Genomic DNA, 26,798 nt, shown 5'->3' on the forward strand with positions numbered 1-26,798 from the left:
CCAAGCCATTTGAATGTAGTGGATAACAGTGGAGCCCGAGAATTAATGAGTATTTGAATCATAGGAGCTAGTAATCGACGATATGCTCATATTGGTGACGTTATTGTTGCTGTAATCAAGGAAGCAGTACCAAATACACCTTTAGAATGATCAGAAGTGATCAGAGCTGTAATTGTACATACTTGTAAAGAACTCAAACGTGAGAACGATATGATCATACGACATGATGACAATGCTACGATTGTTATTGATCAAGAAGGAAATCCAAAAGGAACTCGATTTTTTTTTTCGATCGCTCAGGAATTAGGACAATTAAATTTCACTAAAATAGTTTCATTAACACCCAAAGTATTATAAGAAGAGACCATAACATAATTAATATAATTAATTATAACATAATTAATATAATTAATATAATTATAATATTTAACTGAGTATTTAACTGAAATATATTAAGATTATTTAGTAAATTGAGATTTATTATTAGTAGTATATTGGTTGTGCCTCATGTATATGCTTAAGAATTCATATTAAAAAATAAAGAAAAACGTAAAAAGAGCATGTTTATTGTATCAAAATTCGAGTATAATAATAATATGAGTTTATCATGAATAAAGACATTATTGCTGACATAATAACCTCTATACAAAATACTGATATGAATAAAAAAAGAACAATTTGAATGCCATCTACTAACGTTATTGAAAACATTTTTAAAATCCTTTTACTTGAAGATTTTATTGAAAACATGCGGAAACATTAAGAAAACAACAAAGATTTTTTGGTTTTAACCCTACGACATAGAAGGAATAGGAAAGGACCATATAAAGCTGTTTCAAATTTAAAATGGATCAGTCGACCCAGTCTACGAATATATTCTAACTATCAATGAATTCCTAGAATTTTAGGCGAAATGGGGATTGTAATTCTTTCTGCTTCTTGGGGTATAATGACAGTCAAAGAGGCTCGACTAGACGGAATTGGTGGAGAACTTTTATGTTATATATGGTAATCCTTTTGATATGCAAATTATATGTGAAACTTTCATATTTGTGAAAGAAAAAAAAAGAAAAGAGAGAGGGCGGTTTTCTAATATCACCCCTCCCGTATTAGTTGATACCTCAAGGAGTTTAACCTAAAATGAAAGGAAAAAAGGATTCATGAAGGTTGAATTACTGCATGACTACCCAATGGTATAGTCTGAATTTGTTTAGATAATGAAAATATGATTCTAGATTATGTTCAGGAATGATTATAAGTAGTTTTTTTATACGTATACAACAAGAAAATCGAAGCAAAAGTGAAGCAGGTCATTATGATTCAACCAGCGGAAGTATAATTTATAGACTCCAAAAAAAGAATCCAATGATCAAATGGTTTTTTCAATTTCAACATTCATTTTTGGGGTATATAATTTAAAGTTAAAAATTTCAAGCAACTTATTTTCTTCCAATAAAGAAAGTTAAAATTAATTAAGGAATGACAAATATGAAAATAAGAGCCTCTATGCATAAAATTTATGAAAAATGTCGATTGATCCATAGGCGGGGATGAATTATAGTTATTTGTTCCAACCCGAGACATAAACAAAGACAACTATAATCTTTCTAAACAAAAAAGGACTCTATAAATCAAAAGGAACCATTGTACAAATACAAAAATAAAAATAAAGGATCCGTTTTGACATGAAATGGATAAATCCATATATCTCTGACTTATATTTATGATATGATAAAATATGTCAAAACTTATACCAAAAATTGGTTCATGAAAGAATAGATGCATTGGTTCATGTAAAAATGTGTGTAGAATACCAAAGGGAGTTATTCATGTTCAAACAAGTTTTAACAATACTATTGTGACTATTATAGATGTAAGGGGTCGGGTCTTCCGCTGGTGCTTGTGGATTCAAGGGTACAAGACGAGGGATGCCATTTGCAGCTTAAACCGCAGTGGGAAATGCTATTCGGACAGTAGTGGATCAAGGTATGCAATAGGCAGAAGTTATCATAAAAGGCCTCGGTCTCGGAAGAGATGCAGCATCAAAAGCTATTCATAGAAGTGGTATACTATTAAGTTTCATACGAGATGTAACCCCAATGCCACATAATGGCTGTAGACCTCCTAAAAAAAGATGTGTATAAAAATAAACATTGAAGATATTTTAAGAGAGATAAATAATTCAATGAACTGATCAAATAATATTACTATGGTTACTGAAAAGGTAACAGTATATACTCAGACACTGCAATGGAAGTGTGTTGAATCATGAGTGGATAGTAAGCATCTTTACTATGGATGCTTTATTCTGGCTCTAGTTAAGAAAGGCCAAGCTGATACAATAGGCATTGCGATGTGAAGAGCTTTGCTTGGAAAAATAGAAGGAACATGTATCACATGCACAAAATTTGATAAAATACCATATGAATATTCTACCATAGTGGGTATTCAACAATCTGCACATGAAATTTTAATGAATTTGAAAGAAATTGTATTGAGAAGTAATCTTTATGGAACTCATGATGCGTCTATTTGTGTTAAAGGTCCCCGATATATACCTACTCAAGACATCATCTTACCATCGTCGGTGGAAATCGTTGATAATATACAGCCTATAGCGAAACTAACGGAATCAATTAATTTGTATATTGAATTACAACTCGAAAGGCTTTGCGGCTATCATATAAAAATGCAAATAACTTTCAAGATGGAATTTATCCTATAGATGTTGTATTCATGCCTGTTTAAAATGCCAATCATAGTATTCATTCTTATGCAAATGGGAATGAAAAACTAGAGATACGTTTTCTCGAAATATGGACAAATGGAAGTTTAACTCCTAAAGAAGCACTTCATGAGGCTTCCTAAAATTTGATTCATTTATTTATTCCCTTTTTACATGCAGAAGAAGAAAATTTCAATTTAGAAAAAAAACCAACACAAAGTTACTTTACCCTTTTTTACTTTTATTGATGGATAGGCTAAACCACGTAAAAATCAAAACGAAATAACATTGAAACCTATTTTTATTGACCATTTAGAATTGCACACCCCAGGGTCTACAATTGCCTTAAAATTTCCAATATACATACATTATTAGACCTTTTAATAACAGTGAAGAAGACCTTACGAAAATGAAACATTTTCGCATAGAAGATATAAAACTTATATTGGACATCCTAGAAATAGAAAAGCATTTTGCATAAATTTTAATGGATTATTTCTTTTTTTTTTAAAAAGAAGAAGATAAAAATGAGTTTTAAATCTTTAGCACATTCCATACAGTCAGAATAGATCCAAAATTGAATTGAATAAATAAATGTATCTAAGGAGAATTCACTTTGAAGCGACTATTCCCTAGATACACATATTGTGTTTTTTTTTTTTTTTTTTATTTCACAATTGAATCAATTTTAAAAAGACCTAAAGTTAGGGATTTTTCAATAGGTAACATTGCTCCAATACCCAACCAAATGGCTACTATAGTACCAATCAAAAACATGGTTGTCGCTACTGGACGATGAAATGTTTTTGGAATTTATTAACATTCTCCAAAATGGATACTGTTAATAACCCTGTGGGTAAGGAAACCATTAAAAGAATGCCCAATAATTTATTGGGCACTATATGAAGAATTTGAAATACAGGAAAGAAATACCATTCAGGCAATATCTCCAAAGGAGTTGCAAATGGATCCACGGGTTTGCCAACCATTGATGGTTATAGAACCGCTAAACCTATGTTACATGCAATAGGACCTAAAATTACTACTGGAAAAATATATAAAAGATCGTTGGGCCATGCCGGCTCTCCGTAATAATTATGGCCCATCCCCTTAGCCAACTTAGCTCTGAATATAGGATCGTTCAAGTTAAGTGTTTTTGTTATTAGGATAGGTGAATTATTCTAGATCCTTCCCCCAAAAGAACCGGACATGATAATTTTTCATCATCAGACTTGAGCACAAATCAAATGAACCAAATAGATCCATATTAAAAAAAAAAAAATTTATATGGTATCCACACCTGTATGAATGACTCTATGTAAGAGTAAGAATAAATTTACCAAATTTCCTTTTTTGGAGTTTCAACAACCATCCATTGTAAGGAATTAAGTTCTTATAGTTAAATGCTTGATACCCAAGTAAGCTTACTGATGCGAATCCACCCGAGACTGCTCGACCGACAACCCGCTGGGGTGCTGACCCAATACAAATGAAGGTGGGACCGATCACTAGGGCCCAAGCCAAGAAGTTCAAGGACAATCTTGCTGTCTTCATACAAGGAATAAGTCATATTCAAGAGGGGTTGGCCACATCTAAAGAACCAATGCCTGTTTTACTCATACAAGCATAGAAGCCAAAACAAGGTCGGGTGACGTTTTTGGTGATAATAAGGAGGCCGGGTTGTATGAATTGGAACCCCATCCTTATGGGTTCAATTCATATGGAGGATGAGTCATAGAAACCAGCCAAATCAGTTTCAAAACCGACCAACAAGGTGGTTTGCGCACAAGGAGAAGGAAAGGTCGGTTTTGCTGTATTCCTTGCTGGCTTTACTGTATTAGCCTTTTCTCATACTTCCAAGCAAGGGCAACGTGAGGAACTTCACAATAAGCTTATTTGGAATCCTACAAAGCATATTGAAGCTGATTTGGAGCTCAATTTAGTCAAAGATTGGTCAAAGTCAATTTAGTCAAAAAGCTAGTATTATAGTTTCCTAATTTTATTCTACTTTTTGTTTTTAGGAAACTACCATTACTTTTTAGTTTTTAATTATTTATTTTCTGGACAAATAAGTTTAGGGAAAGTTTTTATTTTATTATTTTCATTGTAAATTAATTAATTCCTAATTCAAAATAAAGGAATTAATTAATCCAAATTAGTTTAGGAAAAGGAAAGATTCGGCCAAGGTAGACTTCTTCATTGTGTGGCCGGTTTTTCCTAGGGTTTCTAGGGTTTATTTTATTTCTTTCAAAGCCTATTTAAAGGCTTATTTTTTCAATAATAAAAAAACTTTGATTTGATTGAGAAAATACTTGTGAGATTAATTATCTCTTTGTTCTTTGAGAACACCTAAAACACCATTAGAGAATTGGTTGTTTTAGCTTGACTTATCAATAGGTTTTCCATCCCCTATTGTGGCGTCTACATTATACCAAGGTTTCTAACCATAGGTTGGTTAGGGGTTGAGGTCCATTCAATTAGAACTTGAACTTAATTGAGATCCGGGCTAATATAATACGGGTTTAGCAGCAGGTCGTCCTAGGTTCGTATCACTTACAAATCATGATCAAATGCTTTCTGGGCTGTCTCAGGCCTTGCAATTGGACTTTTTCCCCAAGAATATCAAAACTTTATACATACAAAGAATTTACTTGTTACTAATCTAGTTTAGCCTTTATTCTTCTTATTCTTCTTTAGATCCCCTGTTTCACTCCGATAGTATAATAAATCGAGTCAATACAAAGAAAATGAATACATTTCCATACTATTAAGTAAGTGAAATATATAGAACATACTCCGAGATTATGTCACATCACTTCACTTATTCTTTCTATTGGATCTCACGGAGCCTATTCATACACGACATGATCGAGTCTAATCATAGAAAAGATTCTCTTCAAAGAATCAGCCTATACCTCTGTATGGTGGAACAAAGACACATTTTTTTATTTTAGTGGTGAATTCAAATGTGGCAGATAAGAGCATATATTCTGCACGGCCCAATCAATAGTTCAAGTCACACACTCCCATAATCCATTTTATCTTCAGAAAATTCACTTCAACTATGAGTGTCAAAAAAATAAAAATAATACATTATTACATTTTTGCGGAGTTGAAGAGAAATATCCAAACACATGTCTTATTTGTCTCAATAGGACATATTTGTAGCAATGAAATACTATTTGTCCTACCCAAATTGATAAATGATTGATTAAAAGTAGCTATGATATAATATATTTTTTATATTATTTACATTATAAATTACATTACATTATATCATAAAGGGCCAGAAATCCCTTGCTTACGTATCATTAGGAAGTGCATTAACATGAATACGGCAGTAAGAAGAGGTAATACAAAAATGGAACGTAATAACTCTACCAAGGGCGATCCTATTACAAGAATGGCTTCTAGCACACCTGTTACAATTTTTACTGCCCAATATCCAATTTGGTTCCGTGGTAAGGAATAACCAGTTACACCAAAAAATGCGGTCAATACACCCAAAACCACACTTGTAACCTAAGTCAATTCATGAGGTTTTTCAAAGCCGCCGGTGAGATACACACGAAATACATGCAAGATCATCATTAGGATCATCATACTGGCTGACCATCGATGAACTAATCGGATTAACCAACCAAAGTTAGCTTCAATCATTATATACTGAACAGAAGCAAAAGCCTCTATAACAGTCGGACGGTAATAAAAAGTCATGGTTCCAATAGCTACTTGTACTAAAAAACAAGTAAATGTAATTTCGCCTAGACAATAAAAAACGTTATCATGAGCAGGAACATATTTACTAGTTATATCATCTGCAATTGTCTGAATCTTAGGATGTTCTTCTAACCAATCATAGATTTTATTGGGATAGGTAAACGGAGCGGACCCCCCCAAGAACCATATATGAGAATTTCATCTCATACAGCTCAAACAGAAACACCAAAATACTAGTTCTATTGGATATGTGTGATAGAAAGTTAAGTTCGAAACTTCTTAATCCACTGATTCAATCATTTCTGAAGATACAAAAGAATAAAAATCTGAAAGTTCTTCCTTGTGGTTATAATGCCAAAATATCAAGTCAGCTCATTTGTCTCTATGGTGATGGTTATAGGCCTCTTAAATCTTCTTTTTACCTATTTGATAGTTTTTCTTATTATGTGTAATGCGCCTTTAACTACTGTTTTCGTTATTATCGATATTGGTAGGAATTCTCTTGTTAAGAGGCTATGAATCGGTTAAAACCCCAGATTCATACTAGAACCATGATGATTCAATAAAACTCTTTCTTTATAAACTAATTCCGAAAATTCATTAAGAACTGTTGGATTATCACTTATTCAATGAATAACTAGAATGAATAAAAATCCAACCACACCCTTGTTCTTTGATCAAAATAAGTGTAAATAAGAGTTTGAAAAAATAAAAATATTTCGATTTATAACTTCTAAATCTAACTCTTTGAAAAAAAAAAAATGGAAGTCCGGACATGTGGTCTAAATATTAAGGATGAATCATAGTGCTAATAATACTTTGGAATCTATTTCCTATATTCTGTGCTTCAGATACTAGAATGAATATCCGACGAAGTAAAACCATCTATATCAAGATGACAGATGCACTCTCTATACTATCCATAGGATCAATTATAATAAGTCACCCACTCATATTCCGGAAATATAGAAAGAAAGAAATTTCACAATCGAACTACCGAAATAGAATGGGATAAAAATCAGACACCTAAATACTTCACTTTGTATTGAAAAGCCAGTCACTAGTTCTTGTGAATCTAATTCATTCCAATTCCATCCAGTAAAATGGAAGAATTATAAATCTCCAAAATAAGATAGGAATACCGCAAAAAGGGCCATTGCTATACCCATCAAAGGAGTAGTTCCCCACCCAGGAGCTACTTTACCGTATTCTGAATTCAATGGTTTCAATAAACTACCTATAGCAGTTCGTCTTGGACCAGATCTATAACTATTCTCAATGGTTTATATAGCCATAAATCGTATTTCATATTCATTGAGATCTGTTGACTTTGTATACCATTCCGTTGTAAATAAATGATCTTATCATAGACCCATTATGATCTTGAAACTATATAATAATGGAAACAGCAACCCTAGTTGCCATCTTTATATCGGGTTTACTTGTAAGTTTTATTAGGTACCCCTTATATACTGCTTTTAGGTAACCCTTTTAGCAACTAAGAGATCCATTCGAGGAGCATAGAGATTAGTTGAAGTTATTAGCCTCTCAATATTAGGAGGCTCATTGTTGTATATAAATGGATCTCGCATATTGGGAGGCTCATTGTTGTATATAAATGGATCTCGCTCGAGTTTCTTGTTCGACAAGAAATCCATTTATAAACAATTATGTGATTGGAAGGAATTCACTGGAATTTTTTAAAGGGAGTTCCTTGGAGAATGAACTCCGAGAAGGTAGAGTAGAAATTAGTATGATAAAATATCATCCTATGAGAAAGTTATCAAAATGAACAAACACGTTCAATAAAAAAAAGATTTATTCTTCTTTCCCAATTAGTTTTTTTCTTACGACATGATAATCAAACCTGGATTCTCAGAGTTTTTGAACAAAAAGTAAATTCTCATTTTGCATTCGGATTGGAATTATATTTTGATTCAATTGAAGAGTTATTTATTTTTAGTTCTCAGACCAGCAGTTTGAGTGGTCGACTCACTTCTTTTGAATTGTTTCTCATTATTATGAAAAGGTAACGAAGATAAAATAAGAGTTTGTTTTATATCAACGGTAATTAATTGTTGTTGTTTTAAAGTCAATTTATTCACCCGTCTAGATAATATTTTTCCCTGTTCACTAATAAATAGACTAATTAAACCCTTGTTTTGATAATCAATTCAATCCCCTAATTGGATCAGGGGCAAACACCTACGAAAAGATCGCTTGAAATTGAGAAAGAATCGCTTTGATTTATCCATGGTTTGTTTATTCTTTATCCCGAAAATCCTACTCCTATTTTGATCGGATTAAAACAAAAATGATCAAAAATGATTTAGAATTAATTAATAAATAGGATTTGTTTATATTTAATATATGTTATAGAAATGGTTATGTTATCTATATTACGTCGTTTTTCACGTTCCTTGGATTGGAAGGCAAACACAGAGGCAATCGGTTCGATCTATTGCTTTATTTCACTGTGAATCATATGTTTGTAACAAAAGGTACAAAATTTTCTCAATTCCAATCGACTGGGTGTATTATGTCGATTCTTTTGAGTAATATATCTAAAAATGCCCATTGACTTTTTATTAACACAATTTCGAACACAAGTGGTACATTCCAAAATAACCGTTACTCGTACATCTTTACTTTTGGCCATGAACCTCCTTTGGGTTTTTGACTGACTCCATTTTTCTATTTTCTGATTCGAAGGGAAGAAGAAAGGAACCAAAAAAAATGAAATAGAAGTTGCTAACTCGAAATAAAATTATGAAAGATTTCCTTTCAATTTAAATCAATCAATAATCACTATAATAATAATAAGAAATATAATGATTTGTAACTATATTTAATTTACAGTTTATAACAAATACAAATCGCTGTACAGTATTTCATTTAGGTATCTTGTATGATATTGTTGCTATAGCCATCACATTTCCATTTATTAAAAAAAAAAGAAGAAGAGAAAAAAAGGGATTAGTCACAGATAGTTGATTGTATCTCTAATCTTCTTCACACCCCCCCCCCCCCCCCCAAAATCTCACTAGCTAGAATGAAAAAAAAAGGAAATATCAACGCATCCGGAAATAAATGATTGATCTCTATCAATAAACTCGCTAAAGATCTGAACCATAGAGTACTTACTACCGGTGCCACAGAGAGGTATGTTTTTAGATCTCGCATTGAAAATCCTCCTTCTTTATTTGTTATTGTAATTTTATTCTAAAATGTATGATATAATGGTAATACATATATGACCCGATGTGTATATGTAGTTAACGACTGACCACTTCTATTTGTACGTAGAATCCCTAATTCAAATTGAAATGTACAACTTGACTTGAAATGTACAACGATTTAGTATAGTAGATAGTCGATATTCCTTTTCTTAAAACAAAAAAATAAATCCCCTTTTACTTCTACCTGAGAATTCCCAAAATATATATATATATATATATATTTTTTTTTACTTTATGGCGGGTTTTATCTTTATTTAATGTGTATATAATATAAGTCTTTTATTATTATATGGTATATGATATATTAGACAAAAAAGAAGAAATAGCAAGATAGTTTGTGTATATTAAAGGAAGAAATAAAGATGTGGAAAACAAGATAGAGATTCTCTACAATGACACTGTAAGCCAATTGAAAGGGATGTAACGCAGCTTGGTAGCACATTTGTTTTGGGTACAAAATGTCACGGGTTCAAATCCTATCATCCCTACCTATGTCTTATAGGCAGTAACGAGGGATCAATTGAAATTGATTAAAATTGGATATACAAAATCAATCTTTAATTTTATTATATTTTTTATGATAGTATATACATGCAAGACAAATTGGGTCACAAAATTATTTTTGTGATAATAAAGCTTAGTGTAGTTCAGTAGAACATGGGTCTCCAAAATGCGATGTCATAGGTTTAAATCCTACAGTGATGTGATTCCGCCCGAGCCCGCTCAACCGATAACCCGCTGGGGTGCTGACTCGACACAGATGAAGACTAGGCCAATCACAAGAGCTCAAATTAAGAGATTTAAGGACAACCTGGGAGTATTTATACAGGGGGTAATCAATCTCAACAGAGCTTTCCATACTTGAAGATACAAAGCCTATTCTAAGCATCCAAGTGGTGGAAGCCGACACGGACCCGGGTGACGGTTTTGGTACATTTTTGGAGTCCGAGAAGCATGAAATGGTTCCAATGCTTTATGCGTTCAATACATATGCCTAAGAGGTCATGGAATCAAGTTAAATCAGCCTCAAATGCAATCAAAAAGGGCTTGTAGGGACAGCATCAACAATTTGGCCGAATTTGCTGTATTGCTTGCTAGCTTTACTGTATTTTACTGTATTAGCCTTTTCTTATTTTTCCAAGCATGGGCCACGTGTGGGACTTCATATTCAGCTTATTTGGCATCCTAAAAAGAATCTAGAAGCTGATTTGAAGCTCAAAGAGGTCAAAGATTGATCAAAGTCAACTTGATCAAAAGGCTAGCATTTTTAGTTTCCTAATTTGTTTTTACTTTTTGTTTTAGGAAACTACCATTACTTTTTGGCTTTTATTTATTTATTTTCTGGACAAATAAATTTAGGAAGGTTTTTATTTTATTCTTTCCATTGTAAATTAATTAATTCCTAATTTAATATAAAGGAATTAATTAATCAAACTTAAAATAGGAAAGGAAGTATAGTTTCAGCCAACTAGGTTTCTTTATGTGTGTGGCCGGTTTTACCTAAGGTTTTAAGGGTTTATTTTGTTTCTTTGAAATCCTATTTAAAGGCTTATTTTTCAATAAGAATTAACTTTGATTTGATTAAGAAAATACTTGTGAGATTAATTATCTCTTTGTTCTTTGAGAACACCTAAAACACCATTAGAGAATTGGTTGTTTTAGCTTGACTTATCAATAGGTTTTCCATCCCCTATTGTGGCATCTACATTATACCAAGGTTTCTAACCACAGGTTGGTTAGGGGTTGAGGTCCATTCCATTAGAACTTGAACTTAATTGAGATCCGGGCTAATATAATACGGGTTTAGGAGCAGGTCGTCCTAGGTTCGTATCATACAGAGTGTGATTCCATTCTTGTTATTTGTTCGGTTGAAAATTACACTGAAATAGTTGAACATCAATCTTAATTTGACCTCCTATAAATTATAGAAAAAGAAAGTAGGAGGTTAATTAAAAAAAAAAAGATGTTCATTAATGAAATGTCCAATTGATCACCATGTCTATATCGTAAATATGCAGTTATGAATAATCCAGCCAAATTAATAGGAATTAGACCTAAGACAATTCCAAATAGAAAAACTTCAACATTTCAATTTCTTTGAATGGAGAAAAGGAAAGGTAATATATCTATTCTATCCTTAAATATTAATCCGTATTACCCATGAATCTCAATGACCAAGAATTGGAAATTGACCGGGTAAGGAACTATAAAATATATGAACTACCACAGAAGGGTTTTTTTAAGGAATGGTTCATGCAATTAATTTCAAATAAGTTGTATCTTGTTTAGACCGATAAATAGAGCTGAGGTTATAGTCAAAGCTGCTATTAGAAAACCAAAATAACTAGTTATAGTAAGCATGAAGAGGATAAATTTAAATACAATATGATTTTTTTTATACATGTGTTTGTAAAGCACTTCCTAAGTTTCCATTTTTGAAAGATACGAGGATAAGCAGAAATACCAATTGAAAGGATAAATTCAATTGAAAGTTTTTGATTCAGTAGTTATTATAATTATAGATGGTATTGACAAAAATAGAGTAACATAGGTAAGAAATCAATTCATCATCTGGGACATCTACCCCTCCTGAAAGTTAGAATCAACAGATTCCTTAAGCAACTCTTGAGTCAAGTAAACTAGTAACTAATAGAATAGTAATTAGAATACTAATAACCAATATATATCCATAGTATATAGATATAGAATATTAATTATTATTCTAAATATTATTAATATTATTAATATTAAAGTAATAAACTTTGTTTAGAACTTCATTCAAAAAATGAAACTTTCTTTGAATGACTATGGAAAAAAAAAATGAGAAAATAATTTATAGTTTAATATTTTTTGTTGTATTGACGAATCCATTATTTTTTTAGAATGATAAGTGACCTTATCTTATAATAAAAATTCCTTTTACTTATATTTACTTTAAATTGAAATTGAACTTATTAGATTCAGTAGCAGTTCATTCACATAATCTCTCGAATGAAAAGAAAAAAAGTCTTGTATAATCAGATCACTCAAAATGGGGTTTTACATTTTGTCTTTCCATATTACATAGCCCCGTCCTTGTAATTAGATCAAGAACGACCCTTTCTTTTGGGTCTAACACAGCATCAATATGTATATCATGAGTATTTTTTTTTTATTTTTTTCTTTGTTCTTTCATTAAATATTATCTACTATTGTTACTTGTTACTAGATGACTAACCAATTCCTTAAAATGAAAAAAAAAATTCCAAAAAATACATTTTCTCAAACCAAAAAAGTATTTTTTTTAAATGGAACATCTAATTGAGTCTTGAGAATATGATAATCTCCTTCATAAATTATTGGAAATCAAGAAACCATCAGATTCACATTTTACCTGATCCTCATTTTCGAGCCCAAAGCCAATAATAGAGAAAACCCTTATATTACAAGTACTACTACGGGTACTGCAGGAATTTGAGGTATTTTTTATTGAATAGTACATAATTCTACATGGACAAGCAACTAGAAAAGAAGAAAGAAATTATCTAACACTTCATTTCGATAGGGATTGTGAAATTTCATTGCTCTGTCGGAAGAAGGATCGCTATACTGATTCGTATACTCTAAGGACACCCTTGGTGCAATATTGACGATCTCACAAAGAAAAAAATTCAATTTTACATGGAAATTTACTGATTTCAACTTTTGGGGAATCGGTACCCCTTTGACTGTACAAGAATATACGAAGCTTAACATGTCTAGAAGCATAGGAGAACGTTCTTTTGCTGATATTATTACTAATATTCGATACTGGGTCATTCACACCATTACTATACATTCCCTATTCATTACGGGTTAGCTATTCGTCAGCACCGGTTTAGCTTACGATGTATTTAGAAGCCCTCATCCAAACGAGTATTTTACAGAGAGCCGACAAGGAATTCCATTAATAACTGGCCATTTTGATCATTTGGAACAACTTGATGAATTTAGTAAATCTTTTTAGGAGGCCCCAATGACTATAGATAGGACCTATCCAATTTTTAAAGTGCGATGGTTAGCTATTCACGAACTAGCTATACCTACCGTTTCTTTTTTGGGGCCAATATCAACAATGCAGTTCATCCAATGATAAATATAATCTGGATCATACAGCTACGACACAATCAAACCCTAATGAGCAAAATGTTGAATTGAATCGTACTAGTCTCTACAGGGGGTTATTACTCATTTTTGTACTTGCTGTTTTATTTTCCAATTATTTCTTCAATCAAAAGAAGAAAAGATAATAGTACAAGTATAGTAGGAATTCTCTTATCTCATTCAGAAGGATATAATCTTATAATTATCTATGGCTGTTTATGTCTCTAGCATGACCCCCTGATGAAATGTGGAGGAAAGTAGGAAAAAGGGCCAATACTACCGGAAGGATTCCTCTTTGGCTAATAGGTACTGTAACTAGTATTCTTGTGATCGGTTTAGTTGGTATCTTCTTTTATGGTTCGTATTCTAGATTAGGTTCATCCTTTTAGTAATCAAATGAACCGAGTTGTAGACATGACATGAAAACGTAAGAACTCAACGATGCCCCCTCAAATCAGAAAAAGAAAAAGGGGGTAGGCCCGTTGAGTTCTGAATAATCATAACAGTTTATTCGTGTAAATGATAAAAAAAATGGATCACTTTTTCTGATGTTTCAAAAACTCTGTTTCATTTTTTTATGATGTTTTTGGAAAACTCACTTCATTACTTGATTAAGAACATCTGTTCCTCGATAGTATCCGACGATACTTTCAAAAATCACAACGGGCTCCCTCTCTTTTCTCTTTTTGGATGACACAACCACAATTATATATATATATATTTGTAATATGTTTTCTAAGTTCATTGAAGAAGTTCTATTTGCTCACTAAAATTTCCTATATTTTTTGTTTGTCCACTATCACTACTTATGTTCCTCTCATTTCTTTTGTACTTTGGTTTCTATTCTACGCTTATTTATCTCTTAATTTTTAGTATCCAATCAAATAGAAAACTATTGATTCATTCTATGACATTGAAATTTGACCAAATTGCATAATCATACGCTTCAATTTGGATTGAAAAAACAAAGAAATAAAGAAGAGAGGAGTAAACTCAAATAGTCTCCTTCACAGTATACATACTAGAAGTGTGGTCCAAGTAATTCAATTCCCGAACTCTAGTAGAAAAAATATAAAAAAAAACAAGAAGCTTTTTAGAACTTTTTTTATCATCCATAATTACATAACATAATTGGCAACAAAAGTTGGATTCTTTTTAGAGCTTGGTGTGGAATATTCTTTGGATCTAGAAATTCATTTCGGAAAATTGAATCTTCTCAAACTGTTTCTTTTTAAGAACAAAAAATATTTATGCCAAACTAACAGATGCCAAGAAGAGCAAAAGTCCTTGGACACATAATGGATCTTGAAGTACTATTTCCCCATTCCCCTTACCAAATCCACCCACATTAGGATTGTTTGTTACTGGTTGATAAGTTTGATAGATTCTCCCTCTAAAACAAGAAGTTCTGGTCCTAGAGGGATAATATCAACCACTTGACGTCCATCCTATGTTTCCATTATGGTTATTTTGTATCCCCCTTTTTATTTTTGTATGATTTTGCTTACTATACCCGATGTTGCAGCATTATAAACATTATTGTTACTCTTGGTTCCGTTGGGATAAATCAGACCCTGTCCCCTATTGCCGCCTATGTATATGGGATATTTTAAGAAGTGCACATCTTTTTTAGTAGTGGGGTTCAAGGAAAGAATAGGAAAGGTGATTTCACTATATTTCTGACTGGGAACAGGACCTATCACAAGAATATTTTTTTTAGTGGGATGATATCTTTGAAAAGATAGATTACCTATCTTTTCTTTAATCTCGAGCGAAATACGATCTGGAGGGGCTAATTCAAACCCCTCAGGTAAAATAAGAATAGCCCCTACATTCCAAGCTCATTTTTTACCATTAGCAAGAACTTGTTTCAATTGTAGATCATAAGGAATTCGAACAACTGCTTCAAATATAATATCAGGAAGTACCGCTTATGGAACCTGGATGTCCATGGGCTTATTGGTAATGGCAATTGACACATACATTACCGCCGGTCGCTTTTCGTGGATTTTCATAAACCTCCTGTGCAAAAATGGGATATGTATTGGAAATGGGTGCCCAAGTTATTATATATGTCAAGAGCAAGACATAAATAGATCGAGTAATCCCTTCCTTTATCCAAGAAAAGGTATTTCTAGTTTACATGGTCCAATCATTGATCCCGAAATTTTCTACAATTAAATTAGATAAGTCACTAGTACAAATCCCTATCTATGATTCTGCTATTTACTGAAATAATTTTAGTGGAACGTTAGAGGAAGCTCCCATATGGGTAGAAAGAATAAGTACAATTTTGAGTGGGTTGCTTATGTACAAAGTAACAAGCATTATAATTGAATTGATCTATCATTTTTTAGTCATTCATTGAATGATAAATGACTACAAATGACGGAGATACACGATTTAAATAACAAAAGATCCAATATTTAAAAATGCTATCTAAAATGACTGGAAAAGTAGAAACAAGACCTGATATAATTTGAACATTATGAGCAAATCCAAAATCTTTGCAGATAGAGCCAATCATTAGTTCCCAACCGTGTGGCAAAAGGAATCCTATACATAAATCAGTTAATAAAATAATAGAAAATGCTTTTATTGTGTCGCTTAAGTTATATAGGAATTCTTGAACCCAAGAGTTAAGAATAACAAGTTCATCATTACCTAGAATAGAATAACCGCTTACAATAAGTAAAGAGATGATATTTGTCGACAAATGAAAAAATGTATTCATACGATTCTCATTGTGCATTTTGATCAACTGGATCGTTTCTTTGTAGATTCCGCAGTGAGGCTTTGGTAAATGTGTTTCTGGGTATTCCTTTATCATTTCGTCCAAGAGGGAGTGTTCTTCTAATTCTATGAATTTTTTAGAATACTTTTTTCTTGAATATCATTCAAAAAAATTTCGGAGTGTCTAGCATGCCACCAACTAGTAACCCAAGATTCCATACTTTTATTAAATGAGAGAGAGATCCACCAAGGCAAAAATACTATAAATGAAAGATATATAAAGGAAATGAATGCTTTCTTTTTTGACATTTTTTCACCTGGGAATTTTTAAATGAACTCGCCTCATTTGTCGACTCAATACTACTATTTCTATTTCTATTAAGCATCGATTCTATTACATTAAAAGTTATAGAGCCCGTGAATCTATTTACTACTTTTTATTTGTGATTCAGTAAAGTGGTTAGTTCTTGAATTTAGAACAAATACAAAAAAACCAAACCAAAATACAATAAGAAAGAGTACACTTCAAATTCTGGAAAAAAAAAAAAAAAGCAATTTTGTTTTATGATTGTTCCTTGTTCATTTGCGTTTGGCTCGAATGAGCGTTCTAAAGAAACTTCAGTTATGTTGTGCTATATAAAAAAGCGGATTCTTGAGTTTTCTTTTTTTCCCTCTTGCTAAGAAAGCTGTCATTCTTCAGTTCTTGTTTCAAAATACTTCGATTGGTACACACAAGAAATAGGCCAATTCAGCGGTTTTTTGCTCAATTTTTCATAAAGTCAAATTCTCATCAGTACGAGTCAAGGGAATGGACCCCTTGCCTCTGATTTCCATATAAAGGGCACGACGAGCATAAGTGCCCTCTTTAACTTCTATTCTAATGGACTGAATGTCTTTCATAAGGAATCAGAGGAAGATACGATGATTTTTTCCAGGAAATCGCCAACGAAAAATACACACTATTCCTTCTTTTATATCGAATCGATCATAACCACTATCTACATTCCACGAAATTGTGCACCATAAATAGGAACTAATAAAAAGACCAGCGATTCCATAGAAAGCCATCACGATCCCTTGTGGAAAAAAAATTATTTGCTGAGAGGGAACTAAAGCTATAAAATTCCTTCCAAAATAACAGGAAGTTCTAACCAATAAAAATCCTAATGAACCTAAAAAAAGGATAAATGCCCAGCAGAAATTACTCATTTTTCGAGACTCCGCTATAAGTTCTATCCATATACGGTCTGATCGCCAGCTCATACTATACTAGATCTAGTTGCATTTTATTGGAATTGGGGAATAACCAAAAAACAATTTACTTTCATTTTTTTGTTTCCAAAGTAACGCATCAACTGCTACGATGTGAACTTTTAGGAGTAATTCATCGAAGTGCCTAGATCTAAACTAAAATACGAACATCCCTTTCGTATGATATCTTATAGATATCCACATACATATATTAACTTTACATTTTAGAAATTCATCCCGATATCGATCCATTTGAAAATAGCTCTAATTCAGTTACTTATATATCATGTTTACACATTCATATGAGCTTATACTCGGAAGAACCCACACGTTATACCATATTCTAGTAAATAGATATCCGTGCTATGATTCACGTAAGTCTTGAAAAAAAAAATTAGATAAGATTTTGCCCCATCGTATTTAAAAAAAAAAATTGTTTTTTTTTTTTAACATGAAGAGATAAGGAAACCATTGCAATTGCCGGAAAAACTATGCCCACTAAAGGCACAAAAATAGAGGGCAAGGTATTAAAAATTGTCATAGAATGGGTACCCCAATTTAATATTTGATTTGTACCTGTTATTTATTATTATATTAATCTTTTAACCTGTTAGAAAGATATCTTATAATTCATATAATAATTATACTATTATACTAAGGATACCTAAATGAGTATATACACTAATTAATATTAATTATTAATAAAGGGTATATAATGTATATATACTAAGAAATAATTAAATAAGATAATAAAATAAGGATATAATAAGGAGTCTATAATATAAGAGTTTATAGACTAATATATATAATATATATATATATATTTAATATATATTAAATAAATATTTAATATATATTAAATAAATATTTAATATATATTAAATAAAAAAAGAAGATATTATAAGTCTGTAAAGTATATAATAGACTAGAATATACTAAGTACGTATGTAATATAATTAATTTAAATCAAAAGTGCAAATATGTAAATAAAATAAGTAAATAAATGGGCTTATTCATCTTTCTACAAGCAATATATGTATGATAATTCACTTTTTTATTATGTTCATTATTCTTCATTTTTGTTTTTCCCTTCGCGGAAAAATTTGTTATAATACGATTCGACAAAAGAGATTCTTAGTAAAATCAGGAATTCTTGAGGGACATAGAAAGATCCAGGACCCCTTCACCCAATTTCATGGACCAAGGAGACATAATTCGCTCTTTTTATTTTGTTTGATAGAGATTTCCTAACCTGATTAGTAATCAGGGCTATCGATTAAAAAAAAAATATCCGCATGATTCTTTTTCCAATTTAATCTTATGTTACCAAAGAAAAATCCATTCATGGAATTTTGACTTTGCTTCCTATAAACTGAATAATTACTTGGTTACCACAAAACAAGTAATAAATTTTTTAATGTATAAATTTAATAATTTATTAAATATTAAATTAAGGATAAGGATATATAATTTATTAGATATAAAATTAAGGATAAAATTAAGGATAAGGATATATGGCTCTCCTTAATTTTATTTTTGATTTCACTTTTTGATTCAAAGGAAAGAAAGCATGGAGCTGAAATAACTCACTTAGAATGCCTTTTAAAGGATTACGTGGTACGATTGGATCGAATAAGCCCTTATGGAATAAATATTCAGCCGCTTATTCACCCTCGGGTACTGCCTTATTCAATGTTTGTTCAATTACTCCTTTACCCGCAAATGCTACATAGGCATTTGGTTCAGCAATAATGATATCTCCCAACATACCAAAACTAGTTGTCACCCCACCCATAGTAAGAGATGAAAAGATTGATACATAGAATAACTTATTATTTGATTGATAATAATATAAAGCAGAAGATATTTTAGCCATTTGCATCAAGCTCAAACTTCCTTCTTGCATACGTGCTCTTCCAGAAGCACACACTAGAATAAGAGGTAAAAATTTATTGGTAGCATGTTCAATCAAACGTGTGATTTTCTCACCCACTACAGATCCCATACTACCCCCCATAAACTGAAAATCCATAACCCCGGTTGCTACAGGAATACCATCGAATCATCCTATGCTTGTTTGAACAGCATCAGTTAATCCTGTCGTTCTTTGATTAAAATCAATACGATCTTTATAATGTTCCTCTCACGAATGAAATTTTATGGGATCCCTTGAGACCATGTCTTCATCCAGAGGCTCCCAAGTACCTGGATCAACTGAACTTTCGTCCACAATGTCTTCATCTGCACTAGTCATTTTCAAATGACGTCCACAATGTTCACAAATATTCATTTGAAATTTAAAAATTTTCTTTAATTTAATCCCTAACAATTTTTGCATTGCACCCATAAATATTTGTATTTTTTAGTTATCTTTAAATCACTTTTTCTATCTCTTATTTGTATTTGATTTAGAGAAAATGCTAAATCATTTTTTCTTATTTGATTTAGAGAAAATGCTAAATCATTTTTTCTTTCTCTTATTTTAGCTAGAGCTTTCTTTAATTTGTTTCTTTTAAAATTTTATTTAATTTTAATTTGTTTTCTTTTAGTTGAGTTAGAGCTGTCTCTAAATCCCCTTTTCTTTTTCTTATTTCAGTTAGAGCTCTCTCCAACTCTCTTTTTCTTAGAGTTTTTGCACTATTATCCGTATTGGTTCGTATGCTGGAACTCTCGCTTTTACTACTCTTATCACTTTCCCCATGAATGTAACTATAAATGTAACTTTCATTGGAATTGACACCACTACTTAAAATATAACGATCAATACTGATTTAAGAACGAAGATAACTATCAATGCAACTAGTAATGTGATTATTCCAACTATATTCAGTATCATACATGTAACGATAATAGTGAGGATCGTCAATCTTAGATACATTAGTCAGATAACTAGAATTCTGATAACTGGAAAAAGAACTTTTTGGTGCACTTAGAAAAGAACGATTGGTGTCAGTCTCAAAATTTTTATTTTCAATATCAAAATATATGGAGTAATGGTCCCTATTTCTATCCCTAAAGAAAAAAGTTTGATTAGATATGAAATTTCAAATGTACCTCTTGACACCAACTAAATGATCAATATTACTGTAACTATGATTGTTACTCTCAATCCCATTAGGGAATTTTTTTTTTCATATGATTTATAATCAGATCTTTATTTACACTGGTATTTTCATTTTCAATAGGACCACCAAAACTATCCATTGATTTACTTAACCAACACTAGTATTCTAACCCCCTACTAAATAACATCGAATCGAACTGACATTTTTCCATAGAGCTTTCTTGCCCCTATTTACATGAAAATACAATAAATGAATAGTCATTTGATAAAAATCATTTGAACATTTCGATAATAATTTAGAATCAGATAACACCTGGTAGAGAGACCCAATCTTGCATAAAATAAATACCACGGCTTCAATATTTTTCAATAAAATCATCGCCTAGTAAATCAACAAAGCCCAAAGTGATGTCTCTTTCCCATTCAAGTTTACCTACTACAGTACCAACGTGAATATGATCTCCACCAAACAGACATAATGCTTTAGCTATTACACGCAAGTGCATACCATGATTTTTCCATCTATCAATAATTGCATGCATTGCACGGTGGAGGTGAAGAAGTAGACCATTATCTCGGCAATAATGAGCTAAGCTAAATTTGCAGTGAATCCCCCTGTCAAGTAATCGTGCATTATAATAAGAACTCCCAATTATTTGGTAAATTACCCACAACGGAAGTAAACATGTTAGTAACAAAATCTTCTTCAGAAAGGTCTAAGAGGTAAGCTACATAAGCAATATATTGATTTTCTTCTCCAACAACGGGCTCAAGGCCGTAGCATCGACCTTTGTTGATGCGAATTTGTTCGTGCCCGCACAACCGACAACCCGTTGGGGTGCCGACCCGATATGGATGAAGGCTGGGCCGATCAATAGAGCTTAAGCCAAAAGGTTTAAGGACAACCTAGGAGAATTTATATAGGGAGTAGTTAATTCTTAAAAGAGCTTGTCCATACCCGAAGATAAAAAGTCTGTTTTAAGCATCCAAGTGGTGGAGGCCAATACAGACCCGGGAAGCTATTTTCGTGCAAACTTGTACTCTGGGCAGCAAGGAATAGTTCCAACACTTCATGAAATCAATGAATATAATTAAGAGGACATGGAATCCATCCAAGGTAGAATCAAAAGCATCTAAAAAGGACTTGTACGGACAGCATCTCAATTTGGCCAAAAATGTGCTGTTTAGCTGCTGACTTTGACATTTCTTCTTGTTTGACTTATTCCAATCAAAGGGAACGTGTGGCAATCATTATTAATCATATTTGGCATCCTAAATGGCATATTGAAGCTGATTTGGAGCCCAAACAAGATGGAGATTGGTCAAAGATACCTTAGTAGTCAAACTAGTCAACTAGTTTCCTAATTTGATTTTGACTTTTTGTTTTAGGAGATTAGTTTTTTATTTGGTTTCTGTTTATTTATTTTTTGGACAAATCAACTTAGGAAAGTTATTATTTTATTATTTTCATTGTAAATTAATTTATTCCTAATTCAAAATAAAGGAATTAATTAATCAAAATTAGATTAGGAAAGGAGGAGACTTTCGGCCATATTAGGAATCTTCATTGCATGGCCGGTTTTACCTATTGTAATTAGGTTTATTTTGTTTTCTCATAGCCTATAAAAGGGATTATTTTTTAGGAAGAACACACCATTAATAATATTCAGAATTTATTTTGTGAGATTGAATTTCTCTTTGTTCTTTTGAACACCTAAAACACCATTAAAGAGTGAGTGTTCTGGTTTTAACTTATCAATAAGACTTCCATTACCGATTGTGGCATCTTCATTATATACCAAGGTTTCTAATCACAGGTTGGTTAGGGGTCAAGGTGACCATTAGAACTTGAACATAATTAGATCTGGGCTAATATAATACGGGTTTGGGAGCAGGTCGTTCTAGGTTCGTATCATTTGGTATCAGAGCCAAATTTTGTTAAGATTTGATCTATCTTTATTTGGTTTATTTGTTTTTGTGTTAATCTACAATTTTAGCATTAGGTTAAGATTGCTTCTATCATCATACACATTCTGCATATTTTAAAGAAAAAAAATTCATTCCTAGTTGAATTAGGATTTCCTAGTTTTATTGTATTTTTACTTCCTAGTTTGTTGGTTGTTTTTCATCATTGTTCTTGTTAATTTGGTTTTTGTTGATTTTTCTTTGCTGTTTTAGTCTTAAACATTTGCATTCATATATTCAAAAAATAAAAAATAAATAAAACAAAAAACTGCACAATTTGTATTTTGTTTGGGAGGTCACGGGTTTGGTGATTATTTGGTGTTGGATTTGTAATTTTGGTGTTGATTCTTGCTACTGCAGTTGTTTTATGTTATGTGAGTAAAAAAAAAAAGAAAAAAAAAAAGGAAAAAGAAAAGCCGAATAAAAAAAAAAAATTCTCGGTTTGTTGGACTTGATTGTTTGCGGGAAATTATTGGAGCTGCTATTTTATTGATTATTTATTAAATATTTGGAGTTGCTGGAGAATTATTTTTGTTTCTGGATATTTGAATTTTGGGTGCTTAAATTATTTGGATTAAAATTAGTTAAAGGATTTGATATAAAACTTGGATTACAAGAACAACAACCGACACAATTCTTTAATTTTGTTTGAATCGATTCTTGTCCGTGTTTGAAATTCTTTTTCTAACTTTTTATTCTTGAATCTTTAATCTCTTACCATCTAGCCCAGTTCTTATTGATTCCAAAATTTTATTGTTAATTTGCCTTATTTTGCCAAGAAACGTTGAAAACTAGATTTCGTTAATTCATTCGGTATTGCTTACTTTTTGCTACTCTTTTGTTGGTAAATTTAATTAAAACATACTTGTGATCTAATTCCTTTTTGTGGGTGTTTTAGTTAGAACTTTGAGATAATTCATTAAGTGGAAGAAGGCAAGAGTGTATGAGCTTAAAAGAGGGTAAAAGCCGAAACTAGTGTGAAGAGTGTCAAGATGTGAGGGAGTGATTTTTGGTGAGAAGTTATTTTATTTTGCATTATTTATACTAACATGGCAAATTCAAAGTTGAGGAGAGGAGATCCACCACTAAGAATTAATGAAGAAGAATCCACCATGGTGATGCCTGAGCTATGGGAGTGGTAAGCAAATGGACATGAAGGCTGTCTTGGAACAATTTCAGCGGATGAATGCTCAATTTGACCACATAAATCAAAGGATGGAGAGAATAGAAACATCTCATGTGGACCGAATTTGAGGCAAGAGTTCCATGGAGGTCGAGGAGGCCATGGACGACCTATAGAGGAGTTTGAAGAGGAAAATTTTTAAGATGATTTCGAGGAAGGAATGGCTGAAACACTTGATGTCCAAGAGAGGCTAGGCCATGGGAGGCATATGAGAGAGGAGGTAGATGATGATCTTGGCAACATCAAGGTAAACATACCACCTTTCATGGGGAAAAGTGACCCGGACGCTTACTAGGAATGTGAAAAGTGTATGGAGATGATCTTCGATTGCCACAACTATTCAGAGGCTAAGAAGGTGAAATTGGTAGCAATGGAATTTGGTCATTATGCACTTCAATGTTGGACCAATGAGCAAAATGCCCAAAGGAGAGTTGGTGATGATTTGATCACTACATGGAGATAAATGAAAGGAGTCATGAGGAAGTGGTTTGTACCATCACACTATCATAGGTTGCTGCATCAAGGACTTCAATCTTTATCTCAAGGAACTAGCTCCATGGAGTATTGTTACAAGGAGATGGAGATGCTTATGATGAGGTTAAGTATGAATGAAGATAGAGAAGCAACCATGGCAAGGTTTCTTGGTGGTTTGAATCGTGAAATAGCCAATCAACTATAATTGCAACAATATGTGGAATTAAAGGAAGTGTTGCTTATGGCTATTAAATTAGAGCATCAATTCAAGAAGAGGGGTGTAAGCTCATGGTTTGGAGGAGTTACAAACAGTGTAAGATCAATTCCAAGTGGCTGGAGAAACAATCCTACCTATGAAAACAAGCCAAAGTTGAAAGTTGGAGAAGAAAGTTCAAATCGGTCAAAAAGGGAGTCCAAAGCTGAATCTGTCCAAGCACCAAAGAATGAGGTAAAATCTAATACTAAACCTTCAAGATTTAGAGAAATTGTATGTTTTAAGTGCCAAGGATGAGGACACATTGCCAATCAATGCTCGAATAGGAGGATCATGGTGCTGAAAGGTAATGGTCAATTAGAATCCGAAAGTGAGGAAAGTAAAGGAGAGGCCGAATTGGATGATGAAGAACTTGGAGGGGATGAGCATGAGCAATCCGAAACACTCCAACCTTCAAGGGCTGACTTGAGCTTAGTTGCAAGGAGGGTCCTTACTGTATACAAAGATGATGGTCAAATTCAAAGAGAAAACATCTTCCACACCCGATGCAAAATTCAAGGTAACATATGTAGTATGATTATAGATAGTGAAAGTTGTGCAAATGTAATTAGTAGCATGGTAGTTGATAAATTAGGCTTAAAAACTATTGAACATCCCAAACCTTATAGATTACAATGGCTTAATGATAGTGGTGAGATGAAAGTAAATAAACAAGCCAAGATAAAATTTAGCATAGATAAATATGTGGATGTTGTTTTATGTGATGTTGTGCCTATGCATGCCGGACATATTTTATTAGGTAGACCATGGCAATTTGATAAAGATGCTACTTATTATGATCGAGAGAATTGTATTGTTTTTAGATTTAGAGGTAAGAAGGTCAAGCTGGAACCATTAACTGCTAAAGAGGTGTATAGAGATCAATTACAAATACAACAAAGGAGGGAGGCCAAAAAGCTCAAAGAGAAGGCTAGTATGGCACCAACGGTTCCACCATCCATTCAAGAGGCAAAAGTTGAGCTTGCTGTCCAAGGTAATTACTCTAAAACCCAGGTTGAGTGGAAAAAATTTAATAAATCCGAGAGTGAGAAACTTAGAGAAAAAGCCGCGAGTGATGCAAAATTTTGTTTTCTCTTAGCCTATAAAAGGGATTGTTTTTTAGGAAGAACACACCATTAATAATATTCAGAATTTATTTTGTGAGATTGAATTTCTCTTTGTTCTTTTGAACACCTAAAACACCATTAGAGAGTGAGTGTTTTAGTTTTGACTTATCAATAGAACTTCCATCACCTATTGTTGCATCTTCATTATATACCAAGGTTTCTAATCACTGGTTGGTTAGGGGTCAAGGTGACCATTAGAACTTGAACATAATTAGATATGGGCTAATAAAATACGGGGTTTGGGAGCAAGTCATCCTAGGTTCATATCATTTGTAACGATCAAGACTAGTAAGCCTGTCAGTCCATACAGTTGACCATGTAACAGTAGAAGATTCAGTAGTTACCACAACCTTTGCTTCCTCAGGCAGAACTCTAGGTTGAGGAGTTACTCGAAACGCTGCCAAGATATCAGTATCTTTGGTTTTATAGCCAGGAGTGTAATAAGTCAATTTATAATCTTTAAGACCGGCTTTGAATCCAAAACTTGCTTTAGTCTTTGTTTGTGGTGACATAAGTCCCTCCCTACAACTCATGAATTAAGAATTCTCGCAATACCAAGGTCTACTCAACATGAATTAAGAGTTAATGAAACTTTTCATAGGCATCTTTCACAAAATTATCAACTAATTAAAACAGTTCATTATTAGATCATGGTATTTGATTTGCCAAATACATCATTATTGTATACTCTTTCATATGTATGGCGCAACCCACTCTTTTTTTTTCAAAGCTTCTAATCTCTTACCTTTTTTTAAATTGAAATATCTAAGAAATTTGCTTTCGACAATAATATATGTGGTATATATAAATCCTAGATGTAAAAATATGCAGAATTCATTCATGAATAGAAAGAAAGGGTATAGGTATAAAAAAGAAAAATAATATTAATATAATAAATAACAGGCTAGGCATAAATCAATATGCTGAAATAGGAAATAGGAC

The 26,798-nt window shown here is 32.3% G+C and overlaps 1 pseudogene; it reads right to left on the reverse strand.

Annotated features, from left to right (window-relative positions):
* Positions 1 to 19,396: 19,396 nt before the first annotated feature.
* Positions 19,397 to 21,066, reverse strand: LOC132804343 (acetyl-coenzyme A carboxylase carboxyl transferase subunit beta, chloroplastic-like; annotated as a pseudogene).
* Positions 21,067 to 26,798: the final 5,732 nt, after the last annotated feature.

Source organism: Ziziphus jujuba, chromosome 6 (assembly GCF_031755915.1).
Source record: "Ziziphus jujuba cultivar Dongzao chromosome 6, ASM3175591v1".
In the NCBI taxonomy this organism is placed as follows: Eukaryota; Viridiplantae; Streptophyta; class Magnoliopsida; order Rosales; family Rhamnaceae; genus Ziziphus; species Ziziphus jujuba.